General features: G+C 30.4%; 1 long non-coding RNA gene across 2 annotated transcripts in view; it reads left to right on the top strand.

The window, feature by feature from the left end:
- The first annotated feature begins 3,280 nt into the window (after positions 1-3,280).
- LOC149235506 (uncharacterized) overlaps positions 3,281-13,406 on the top strand; it is a 162,330-nt gene continuing 152,204 nt past the window's right edge. For both annotated transcript variants that reach the window (XR_016268295.1, XR_016268296.1), the window contains exon 1: positions 3,281-3,434. This is a non-coding gene — a long non-coding RNA (uncharacterized LOC149235506). The remainder of the gene's footprint in view (positions 3,435-13,406) is intronic.

The raw sequence follows: 13,406 nt of genomic DNA on the forward strand, positions 1-13,406 counted from the left end.
GGTCAATCATGGTCCAACATTGCATTGTGACAAGGATTGCCTCTATATGGAAATCAACCATGGTCAACCATGTTTATTTTAGGGTTTATAATATTCATGTTAGTGTTTATATACCTTGGGTTTATAATTTTTATCGCGTAGGTTTATTATTCCCTTGGGCTTATAATATCAATCCCTTAGGTTTATTGATATAAGGGTTCATATTCCTAGGTTTTAATATTATTGAACAATGGTCAACCATAATCAACCATTTTCAACCATGGTCAACAATGGCCAATGTTGCATTGTGACAATGATTGTCTCAATATGAAAATCAACTGTTCTCAACCATGTTTATTTTAGAATTTTTAATATTTATCTTATGGTTTTTATACGATGGGTTTATAATATTAGTCCCTTGGGGTTTTAGTATTAATCCATTGGCCTTATTATTCCTTTGGGTTTATAATATCATGTTCAACCATAGTCCAACGTTGCATTGTGAAAATGATTATCTCTATATGGAAATCAACCATGGTCAACCATGTTTATTTTAGGGTTTATAATATTAATGTTAGGGTCTATATAGCTTGGGTTTATAATTTTTATTGCTTAGGTTTATTATTCAATTGGGCTTATAATATCAATCACTTGGGTTTATTGATCTAAGTGTTCATATTCCTAGGATTTAATATTATTCAACAATGGTCAATCATGGTCCACCATTGCATTGTGACAAGGATTGCCTCAATATGAGAATCAGTTGTGCTCAACCATGCTTATTTTAATATATTAAATATTTATCTTAGGGTTTTTATACCTCGGGTTTATAATATTATTCCCTTCGGTTTAATATTATTCCCTCGCATTCATAATCCCTTGGGTTTATTATTCCTTTGGGTTTATTATTCCCTTAGGTTTATAGTATCAATCATGTTCAACCATTGTCAATCATAGTTAACCATGGTCAACCATGGTTGAATGTCGCATTATGACAAGAATTGTATCACCGTGAAAATAAACCATGTTTATTTTAGTGTTTGTAATATTTATGTTAGGGTTTACCAATGTTGGGTTTATAATACTAGCCCCTTGGGTTTAATATTATTCCCTTGGGTTCATAAATCCTTGGGGTTTTACTATTAATCCCCTGGGTTTATTTTTCCATTGGGTTCATAATATCAATTGCTTGAGTTTATTATTAACTTGGATTTATAATATCAATCATGGTCAACCATGGTAAGCCATAAAAAACCATGGTCAAATCTCGCATTATGACAAAAAATGTCTCCATATAAAAATCATGGACAATCATGGACAACCATGATCAGCGATCGTTGATCATGGTCAGCAATGTTTTATAGAATCAAATATGGTCATCCATGGTCAATCTTCGGTTTTTACTATTACTCCCAATCGTTTGTTTTTCCTTTGGGTCAAACATGGTGAATCATAGTCAATCATGGTCAGCCATAGTAAAATTTCACTTTGTGACAAAGATTGTCTCAATATGAAAATCAACTATGACCAACCACAATCAACCATGGTCCAACATCACATTGTGATAAAGAATTAATGATCATTATTAATTATTATTTTGTAAAAATGAATGAATTAATTTTTTTATTTAATTAATTAATATTATTATTTAATAATATTTAATTAAAAAATAATATTATTGTTTAACCATAATTAACTAATTAACGATTATTTATTAATTATTATTAGTAAATTATTATTATTATAACTTATAAAATAAAATAAAATAAAAATATATATCATTTTTCTAAAACAAATATTACAATTTATTTATCTTTTAATAAAAGAAGTAATTATTTATTTGCATTTTATAAAAATCTAATATATTATTATTATTATTATTATATATTTATGAATAGTTTGTATCAAACATAAAAATGAAGCTTTATGTTTATATCAACCACATTTACTAAAATAAATATTGCTATTAAAAATGTTATTATTAATTAATATTAATAATATTTTTATCAATAATTTAAAACTAAATAATATTAAATAAAATATTATAAAATAACTTAATATTATTTTAATATAAAATATAATAATCATAAATATACAAAAATATAATGGATATTATTTAAAATGTCTTTAAATATATGCTACGCCTAACCATATTGGTAAATGTAATTTTTCTATTTACCTATTAAAATATGATCATGCTAAAAAGACCGTTGCATCGTCATAAGGTCAATGTCAGCAGGTGTATATTTAATATATTTAGTCAGAGTACTTAGCTTATTCCAAGTACAACTGTGTATCCTGTTATACCTGCACAGAACTGCGGAGTAATACAGTAGTATTGGTAGGGAACTCCCCTACACGATTATGTTTACTAGCCGTTGAACCCATAACTCTAGGTTGTCATTCACTTTCAAACGATCCTCTTCCGTATAAGTCAGTGCCAAGAGTCAGACGCTAAAAGATGCAGTAATGGCATCCTAATGCTACACATAGCTGCATTAAACTATATATATTTTTATAAACTGCTTATCACTCCATTTCGCACACCTTCTCTTCATTAAAATTCTCTCGCATGTCAAAATAGGTCTTATCCTAACAGAGATTTCATCGATCTCTAATGGTTGGAATTTGGAAAGAGGGTTTCTAACTTCCAATAATTTCAGCGTATTTGGCACTGTTTACTGTATTTTTTATGTGTTAACTTTCACACTGTTCACTGTATTTTTTATGTGTTAACTTTCACACTGTTCACTGTATTTTTTATGATAGGGCAACCCAGAATTTTGATAAATATTTGACATCTAAAATGAGACAATTTTGTCGGCAAATTCCAGTACTGGTCCCTTCATCTAGTATAATTCTCGCTAAAATAGTATAGAGACCAAGGAGGAGTAGGTGAACCAGTGAATTCCAAAAGAAACTCAGTAGTGTGTGGAAAACGGAGGTCGCATCGTCATCATGATTTTTAGGAGAAGGTTAGACAGTCCTCAAAGGGGGGGAGTTGTTGCGATCACGCTTCATGAAAACTGATTATTAAGATATTTATGTAAGTCAAATTAAGTATGGATAATGACGAATAGGGCGGTCTCCATTCGGATGATAATAAAATCTAACTACCACAACAGTTGACGGTTTGGAAGGTGGAGTTTCGGTTGCGGGGGACTCCTCTAACAACAAGTCAAATGCATGCGCGCTTTACTGGCCCTTCGATTTCAACCCAACTACCCATATGTACATATTGCATTTCACCTAATTTTTGCATAGCTATAACTATACTTTTATTCGCTTTTACTCAGGGGCCTGCATTTCACCTAATTATTGCATAGCTATAACTATACTTTTATTCGCTTTTACTCAGGGGTTCGGGCCCAAAACCCTGTTCAGGTACAGCGAGCGAGCATGCAAGGAGACAATCGCAAGGAAAGCTAACAAGATGCAGAAGCGTGGTGTCCCAGGTATGTTTACATGTTCCAGAAAGTTCAATTGTAATCCTTATGAGCTTAAATTCATGATTACTGCAAAGGTTGTACAAAGTAAAAACTGTTTTTCTGTTGCAGACAATTGATTTATGGAAACAGTTACAGCGCTTTATCAAGTCAATATTATAAGTCTCTGGTGCAAATAAACATTGCAGTTATTCGTTAATTCGTTGTCTGTTCGACCTTGAATATAACTCTGAATTAGTTGATGAGTTGCATAAACATTTTCCCTCATAGCATGAAAGAGAATCTGAAAACATCCTTATTTCAGCGTAATTTTTCAGACTGTAGTCCTAGAATATTAGAGGGTTTTATTTTGTGGGCGAGGACAAACAGCCAGCTAATGTAGCGAGTCTTTGAAACTACCTAGTACATAAACCTACTCAGATTGTTCATTTAGTGAAAATATGATACTGGGCCTAGTTTCAAACCTGCAGAGATTTATTTACTTTTAGCTCCAGAACAGATTACAACAGTGGTTTTCCGTTTGGTCTGGACGTTCTAGCGTAAGTAATTTTTCGAAAGTCTGCGTTTGTTTCGAGTTCAGTGAATAGTGAAAACCTGTGCGATTTTGAAACCAGTTCGGGCTGTCAGATATGACGTGTAGTGATTCGATTAGTGACTCAAAGAGATGCCCATTCAATGATTTCTATATGCAAAGAGATAAATGGCTAACTATCACAATGAGAGGACATTCGTTGAGTACTGATAAAGTTTTATATCAGGAATAGAAAGCTGCGTGAAGGATAACAACCGTCAGAGAACAAATTTAGTGTCCATAGTCAGTACACCCACCCATTGTGCTGGAGTTTTAATTGGACCTAACCTCTGGCCGATAATATATATATACCGAGTTAGAATATTTAATAATTATTTATTTGTATACCGTATGCATCTTTCAACCTTTACATAGGTTCGTGAAATATCCTTCGAAAACCAACAAACGAGATAGGCCACAATTTCTGGCTCACTTTAAAGATGACTACCTATGTCCACTCATACGTTATTAAGGATATTGAGTACCTGGGTTGAGATTTTTCTAGTGCGCTGTTCGACGCATAAAAGCGCAGAATGCGTGAGCAGAGACGGCATTTTTTTATCCACATTACATCTTTTGAAAGAATTTGGGATTAATAACGATGATGTCTTGGGTTAGAAAGCCATGGATTCTCAATTACTGTAATTCGAAACCTTGCGGTAGATAACTAGGAATCGTTTCTTTGAAACAAGACATTGAAATATTTGCATAGAGCACATAAATATCTTATTCCAAATTTATTTTATCTCAAATTTGTATGTGATTAGGTGCGTTAAGAAAATTTGGGATTAGCGATGAGGATTAGCTAAATTGGTTTATTATTTTTGTTCTTAAAAGGTCAAGGGTTTGATGGTTTAGCTAAATTGGTTTATTCTCTATAGTAAAAGTATTTTTGTTCTTAAAAGGTCAAGGGTTTGATTGTTTAGACATTTTGGAGTTAGACTTTATGATTGAGCCAACAAGAAGTGATCTTCTCTGTTATTGAGAAGTCATGGGTTTGATTATATCTATATCCTAGAATCACGCGCTGTTGTTGAGCTAGAAAAAAGTGATCCCTCCACCTAAATGAAAGCTTTCAAATATTTTTATTAATTACTTCCAATAAAAAGTCTTAGATTTCTTTTTAGTTACCAATTAAGCCGTCTCTAAAGGAGAAATCAGCTCCATAGTTAAGCCAGTAAAAAATCATCCCTCCACCTCAATAAAAAACTACCAATTTCTTTGTTAATAACTTCCAATATGATGTCTTAGATTTGTTTTCGGTAAGCCAGACCCTCTTAATATCTTAGGAGGAAACCAATGTTAATTAATAACACCACTAATCGTCATACAATATAGAACTCGAAGTGAGAGCTAGCTAGTGTATTGAAAGGAAGTGTTTTTAATGATCTATCCATATTAAAATATCATCATAATTGTGCCAAACTAGGTCAGGTTTTGATAACTTTTTGATGATTTAATTTTCCAAAAATGATTTTTATCCTCAATCTTTCTATAAAACTAAAACTTAATAAAAATTAATTACTTTTATTTTTAATAAAAATACTCTCTAAAACTAAAGTCCACAAAATTATCAATTAAATTATCAATTATAATAAAACTTTTCCTAGAGTATTAAATTTTAAAACTTTTATATTATTTTTATAGATTAAATTCTTCAACCTTTCAGATTTAATTTGTATTCTAAAAATTTAAGATAAAATTATAATTCCTTATTTATTTTATTTTTTAAAAATAACTAAAAGCTGAGCCCAAATAGCAAAGAAAACTTAATTCATTTTAATGGAAACATATTATAATAAATATATTGCATTGGTTCTAATATGGCTGTACTAGAAGATTTGGTTTGTAAAACATAAAATTTTAATATATATATATATATATAAAAAGCCTGATACGTCTTTTTGTTTAATATTCAAAGTATTTATTTTGAAATGAGATTTTCCGAATGTTAATTTCGTTATGAATAATTATGATGTGAACGGTTTTTTTTCAAATATATATGAAATTTAAATTTATTTAAAATATAATTATATCTTTTATTTTTCAATTTAATTTAAAATAAATTATATTTATATTTATTAAATTAAATTAAATTTTTCTATATTATATATATAATTAATAACAATTATTTAAAATAAAATTATAATTTAATTTATTTTTATAGTTTTTAATATTAATAATATAAAATTAATTATAAAATAAAATCTAATAGTTATAATATCTAGTAGTCATTTAATTGATATAATTACATTAATAATTAACCTAACATTCATCATCTAATTTATATAGCCTCATTAATAATTAACCCAACATTCATGATTTTGTTATGCCATCTTCACGACTTGTATTTCAAATTGGTTGTCTACATTGGTAATCATCATTTACTCACTGGTTTCGATTTAAAAGCAATATGTTATAAAATATACCTCATCAGTCTCAGATTATCTGACACATTTCAGATGGAAAATATATATATATATATATTCAAATTTATTCGGATCAATAATAAATAATATTTTAGTCGACCAGAGATTATGTGGGTCAATTGGATGGAAAAAAATATATTTTTTTTAAAATTTATTCAGATGAATATTACGTTCATGTATTCTTGTTGAATGTGTCGAGTTTCTCATTCATGGATTTATTTTATCAATAAACTATTCGACACTAGCTGAGGATGTGCGGCCCGTCACCACAACGAAAAATTTTGTTGATATAGATGTCGTAGTTGCCCATAAATATATGCTCGGGATAAAAATTACTTGCAAAACAACGGTGGTCCAGGCAGTATTTTAGTGCTGTACACCGATTAATTTGTCTGCGGTGAACGCTGACGTTCATGCCTGTTGTAAATATTGGTCGCCTGAACTTCCTCCGAAATCATGAAGGAGAATACGCTGCAATTGATTTACAGCATTGTTGAGCATACAAAATAAAATCTCGTGATAGATTATCACCGGCCCCTTTTAACTATCAATTTAAGACTCGTCTAGTTTAACATTGGCGTTTATATATTGTCTTATACACAGTTTTTTCAATTTGGAAGTATCTGGAAAATTTAATTTTCTCTTTTTTTGTGATGTTTTTTGAAGTATAGGATTGGTGTTTGGAAGTTTGTTGATATTTAGTTGGTTGATAGATTTTTTAGTAGTTAATTTATTAAATTGGATTTGAATTCAGAAAATAAATTAATTATTACTAAATATATTTTTTATATTTTTAGTTTAATTGGTCCCTTTCTGCAAAAGTCCTTTGGATTAGGCCTAACTATCCAGAACTGGCTTGGCTTAATACCCTGATCAAGCTCAAATATTAAAAAAAAAAAAACTTTGTTATATTTATATTATATCATTATTTTGATTTCAATAATATTTTTGACTATCTTATACAAATTTAAATTAGTATTGTATGGGCATGGCCTCCCGAGCCTAGGGAAATAGAGAGTATAGTATCTGTTTTCACAGTGTATTGTGTTAAAGTGTGCTTTTATCTGAGTTTGTTGTCCATAAAATAATCCTGCGGGGTGGACGACCTGACCTGCTAATGCTCGTGAGGAGAGCCGTATTGGGTTAAGTTGATGCATTCTACGGTGAAGTTGTCAGGAAGGGATTGCTGTGTTTTTAATAGCCGTTGGGAGAAGCACACAAGCGCACCAGTCTGTCGAGAAGAGTCTGCGTGCAAAGGAGTCTCCGGTGGGTGGAAGACCCATTGCCAGCCGCAACCAGAGGTGGAAAGCTGTGTGCATAAGGAGGACGAGCTTGGCACACGTCTGTGTGGAGACACTGTCAGTGGTGCTGTGGATTATTATTGCTGAAGAGTTGGAAGACCTGTGTGGAAGAGTCGGACCAGGGTTGCTAAGTTCGTGTGGTTGCAGATCGGTGGTAAGCTGTGTAGAAAAGCAATATTCGACGGTATGAAGGAGAAGACCTCTCCAAATATTGAAACCTCTGTGTCGCTGGATTCCGCGTTGGATATAAATGACACAATTTACAAGGTATTATGATATTTTAATGGGAGTGCTTGGGTGTTTTTTTATGTTTTTGGGAATTGTGGTCACCAATTAAGGGTACAGGACACTCTTAAGGTAGCCTCTTTTATCGCAATGTTAAAGAATAAGTTGATATTTTATTAAGTGATTGGCTCATGTGTTCGCTCGTTAATGGATTTATGGTAAGTGGTTGGATGATTGAAGATAATGTTATTGAGCTTAGAGGTAAAGGAGCAGTGGTAGAGATAAAAGGATCATGGAAAATTTAGTGAATTTTTTTTTAAATTGGTGGAATAGATGGGTGATTATGCTGTATTAATTTTCACATATATGTATTAGTAAGTAAGTTTATCATGTTTTGTAATGGTCTTTCAAAAGTTTGTAATATTATGTACTTAAAGTTGTGTTGTAATTTTTGGAGGACATATGTATCCCATCAAGTTCATGAGAATCTTAAAACTATTTTGTAAGTGTAGGTTTGTGGTTAGTTAGAAACCACTTTGTAGTGCATATTTGTGGTAGGTCAGAAACCACTTGTGAGAGTGAATTTCACAGAGATTAGTGTAGCATGTTTGAGGTTTGATGGACAAAACCCTGAGCATGTTTTGTGGTAAGCCTATAAAACCCAATGCACGGTCAGTGTAATCCAAGAAAACCCAGGTTGATAATGATAGAGGGGGACTTACAAGTACACGTATAGGTATGTAGATATAATAGTTGACCGAACCATGTACATGAAGGACATCCTAATAGGGGTTGGTACCTATGCATTCATGTAGATAGTTTGTCTTTTATATAGATGTGGGCATATTCTTTTTTATCATGTTTGTAAATATTAGGAGTAACTAGATTGAAATAGAGAAAAGTAGTGACTAAGGGGCTGACTTGGAAAATATATTTCCTGGTTGCAGGGGTTGGTACCTATGCATTCATGTAGATAGTTTTTCTTTTATATGGATATGGGCATATTCTATTTTATCATGTTTGTAAATATGAGGAGTAGCTAGATTGAGATAGAGACAAGTAGTGATTAAGGGGGTGACTTGGAAAATATAATTCCTGCTGGGATTACTTTTTATTGATTAAGGGGGTGACTTGGAAAATATAATTCCTGCTCCTATTACTTTCTATTCTTTGCATGTATAGGAGTTTGTTGCTAGTGTTTAAGAGTTTATTGAGGCTTAGTTGGTTGAGAGATTCTCTCCAACTAATTAGCTTCCTAGATTGGTGTATGGTTGACATATACACTCAATTAATTAGTTTCCGAGATTATTGTATAGTCGAAATGTACACTCAACCCATAAATTATATATCCAAAATATATTAAATAAATAGAAACATGGCTAATTTTAAATCTTATAAACAGTTTATAATTTGAATGTGAATACAATTTTGAGTAATTTATACAAATTTATATAAATTTAACTGAAGTCTGATAGGCTTTAAAAATTTAATTATTCTTTTTTGGTAAACCAAAAAGTTGGAATATCCCTGTAAGATCTAAACCTAAGAAAGGGAATAACCGCACCCAACTAAGAATCCCTGGCCAACAATATATTCTTGAAAATAAACATTATACCGTAGCGAATGTATAATTTAAAAAGTTCCACTTTCTCTTCTCCTTAATAAACGTTATAGGCAAGCAAATGTATAATTTAACACGTTATACGTCTAATATGTAAAATTAAAAAGGTTTGGGGAGTTAATCATGGAGTTTTAAACATTTGTCAAGCAAACTGATAATATGAGCAAGATGAAGCTAGCTAAGCAGTTAAATAAAACTGTGTACATCACATATCGTGTTTTTTTAATTAATATGATTTTTTTAGATAATATTATGAAATTTTTGTATTTAAGTTTATGTGATTTATAATGAATTAAGCAAAGTATTTCGGTCACCAAATGAAAAGTTAGATTATGGAAAAAGTTTAAATACACAGTGATGTAAAAACATAATTTCAAGTAACCGTAAAAAATTTCTATTATATAATTTCCACAATTTTTTTTTGCTTAATTATTAATTTTTTTTTATTAACAAAATTTGAATTCTAATTTTCAATATATAATTTTAAATAGAATATAATATCTTTTAAATAATGTTATGAAAAATGAAATTACTATAATTAATTGTTAATGTAACGATGAAATTATGATATATAGATTTATGTAATTTATGATTAGTTAATTTTAAATCATTTATTTATTTTTAATGGAAAAAGTTTATGAAAAAATAAAATTTCAAAATGTATATACTATCATTATTATGCTGAATATAACTGGTTCATAAATCTTACAAATGGACCAGTTATAACATATTTTGGGAGGCTTAAACATAAACTTATTCACTAAACTAATTAAACTAAATTTTTTGATTAAATTTAAATTAATTTTTATTAACTTTTAATTAATATATTATTTTAATTTTACTCAATAATTATAATAATAATCTTTTATATTTAAAATAAATAATATATTTTGTAAATTTTTTTATTTACTAAAAAATAAATTATCATCTAAATAAATAATGTACAAAATTTTACAAAAGCTAAATTATATAATCAAAATTTAATATATATATATATATATATAAACAAATATATTTTATATTATAAATATAGACACGATCCACCAATTGTATTTCATTCTCTAAATATACCAAAGGGATTTATATTTATAATCATAGATATTAGTGGGTAGAAGAATAATTAATGCATATTATTTATTCCTAAATCATGTTATAAGGCTACTCTCATGAGACCTGTCAAAATGCAGTTTGTTATTTATCATAAACACTATTACTTATTATTAACTCTTTTTCATATAATCAATAATTTATCTTGATATAATGAATCATTCATAATTAAGCAATGAAATATATATGATTTAATCTCTCATTTGGCTACTACAAATTTATTTATAGTATATTTAAAGTGAAAATATTATATTATGAATAATTATAACATTATTTGATCCATAAATAGAAATTATTGCATGTAAATTATTTAATATTAATACTGATGTTTAGTATAGGAAAACAAATAAATGATTATTATAATTTTAAAATTAAGTCTATTAAAATTATTAGACTTATGTATTTTTGGATATTAAAAAAACTAATTTATTGTTGTTGAGAGGGGATTGAATTACTTTCATTTGAGTGTGTACAATTGTTTGAGGGAGGTTGGAAATGGTTTAATGTTGTTTCACAATGTTGTAAGAGTATTATATTACTCACAAAACTTATGTGAAAGTACATAGAAGATCTCCATTATATAGCAATGGAGGAGGCCCACTATCAGATAAGGATAACTATGACAACTAGACATTTGAAGGTCTCTATGTGATATTATAACTCACCATACTTAGGTTACAGGGAAATTAAGCGTTGGAAAAGACAACTCTGACACCCCCCCTTAAGAGAAACATAGGGAGTAAGTAAAGAAGAAAACAACGAATGGATCCAGACAATGAGGCGTGATAAGGTACCCATGTACAAACTCTCATAAGTGGATAAAGAGAGAAAAACCCATAGGCAAAAAAAAATTGCCGCCTAAAAAAAGAAGAGAAAAATGTTAATGCTCAAATTATCATGGAGTTGAAATTGTACATCCCATAATGATACACTAATTGGAAGGAACATAGTTCTTTTCCAATCAAGAAGTACAAAATGTTGAAGTACAAAAAATTTGAAGATGAGATCTATGAAACCTCAATGAGGTTGGTCTATTTCTGAAGTAAGATTGTCAGAGAGGCACAAAGGTAGCAAACACTGTCAACATGTCCAAAAAATGCTTCAAAGAAACTATGTGCTAGTAAAGGACCAAGACAAAGGCTTCAAATAGAAGCAACATCATCAACCAGTAAAAAACCAATGATTCTTGTAAGTATGTAATATGTCATACAAAAAAACTCCTGAAGTTGTCTAAACATCGTCACCATCACATAGGTCAAACACAAAATAGGACAATATTTGTCACCATCTAATTCCCCTCGGTAAAACACAACTGCAGAAGGAGTGAGAATCAATAGTCTTCATTGTTAACTAATCCCCCATTGAAACGAAACTGAGGGAATAGTGACGATCAACAACAAACAACTAATGCAACATAATGATATGAATTCTTCAACCATTGGTCAAATGATTTCATGACCATTCATCAATTCATCCACTATCGATCCTGACTATTGGAACTAGTCCACAATTCATTCTTTCACGTCTCTTCTATAATGATCTTAATGCAGGACTAGTAATTGTCCAAGAATGTTGATGTTGGGGTAATTTATTCTGATGAGGATGTGCAAAGAGGTCATATTTTGTTTTTTTAGACTGAAAGTTGAGTGCCACAACATTTTCATCTACGATGATATTAGGAGCCATGTCATCAATGTGTTTATCACAATAAGCAGGAGCATTTTCTTCAACTACCTCACAGTTGGATGAAAGTGATGAGGAAACAACAGGATCATATCCAAGACCTCCTCGTGATGCCTGTAATGTAGGATTAATAGGAGAAACAATTCCATTTCCATTCTTCCCAAGTCCTCCTCTAGTATATATTATTTTTATCAACAATTGAGACCTGATACCATTAGTATGCTTTTCAAAATTGGGTGTGATCAGTAGTATGGTTTTCAAAATTGGGTGTGACGAAGGCATGTGATGAGTCAATGCCAGGCTTCACGAATTCAAAATCATCAGGTGTGGAAGAAAGAGAGCTTGGTAGCTCAACATCAAGTTTCTTCGTCTGACATTTCTGAAGACGGTAAACTTCTAATACAAGTTCCTTCTTAGGCTCCTACAACTTTTGAATAAACTCATATTTCTCAATCATTTTTTGTGATAATGCGTCATATTTTTGTTTCAAGAGTTGATATTGTTTGAGAATTGTTTCTTTTAAAAAATTAATCTCCATAACCTACTGATTGGTTTGATTTTTTAGTTTCTTCCTCACATTTGAGTCCGGAAAAGACTCAAATTCCTCCTACATGTCATCAAGGAGGTCAATCTTCTCTTGAAATTCATATGCAAGCATCTGGAAATATTTCTCCATGGTTGATTCCAAATGTTCAACCTTGTGGATTTTCTCAGCTACTGATCTTTGCAACCTATTTTCAAGTGTTTCATTATGTGCTTGTAATATATCTACCACCAACTACAATTGGATGACCTCTCTACGGAGTTGATTTGCTGCCATCTTTTCAAATTTTTCCTACATCCTTTTACCCATCTTGATAACACCATGTTGGAAAATGTGTTTCAAAACTGCTACAAAACAAGGTTGATGATGAAAACAATATATGCTTTTACACTCCAAGGCATGATACCTAGTGAAAAAATTGCCAAGGATTTTTGCAAGAAAAAATGTCAATTTTCCCAAATTATTCTTTTTACCCAAGTCAATAATTCTTTATGAGTAAA

Source organism: Pinus tabuliformis, chromosome 8 (genome assembly GCF_031772625.1).
Source record: "Pinus tabuliformis cultivar Carrire ecotype Pingquan chromosome 8, CPIR1, whole genome shotgun sequence".
NCBI lineage: Eukaryota > Viridiplantae > Streptophyta > Pinopsida > Pinales > Pinaceae > Pinus > Pinus tabuliformis.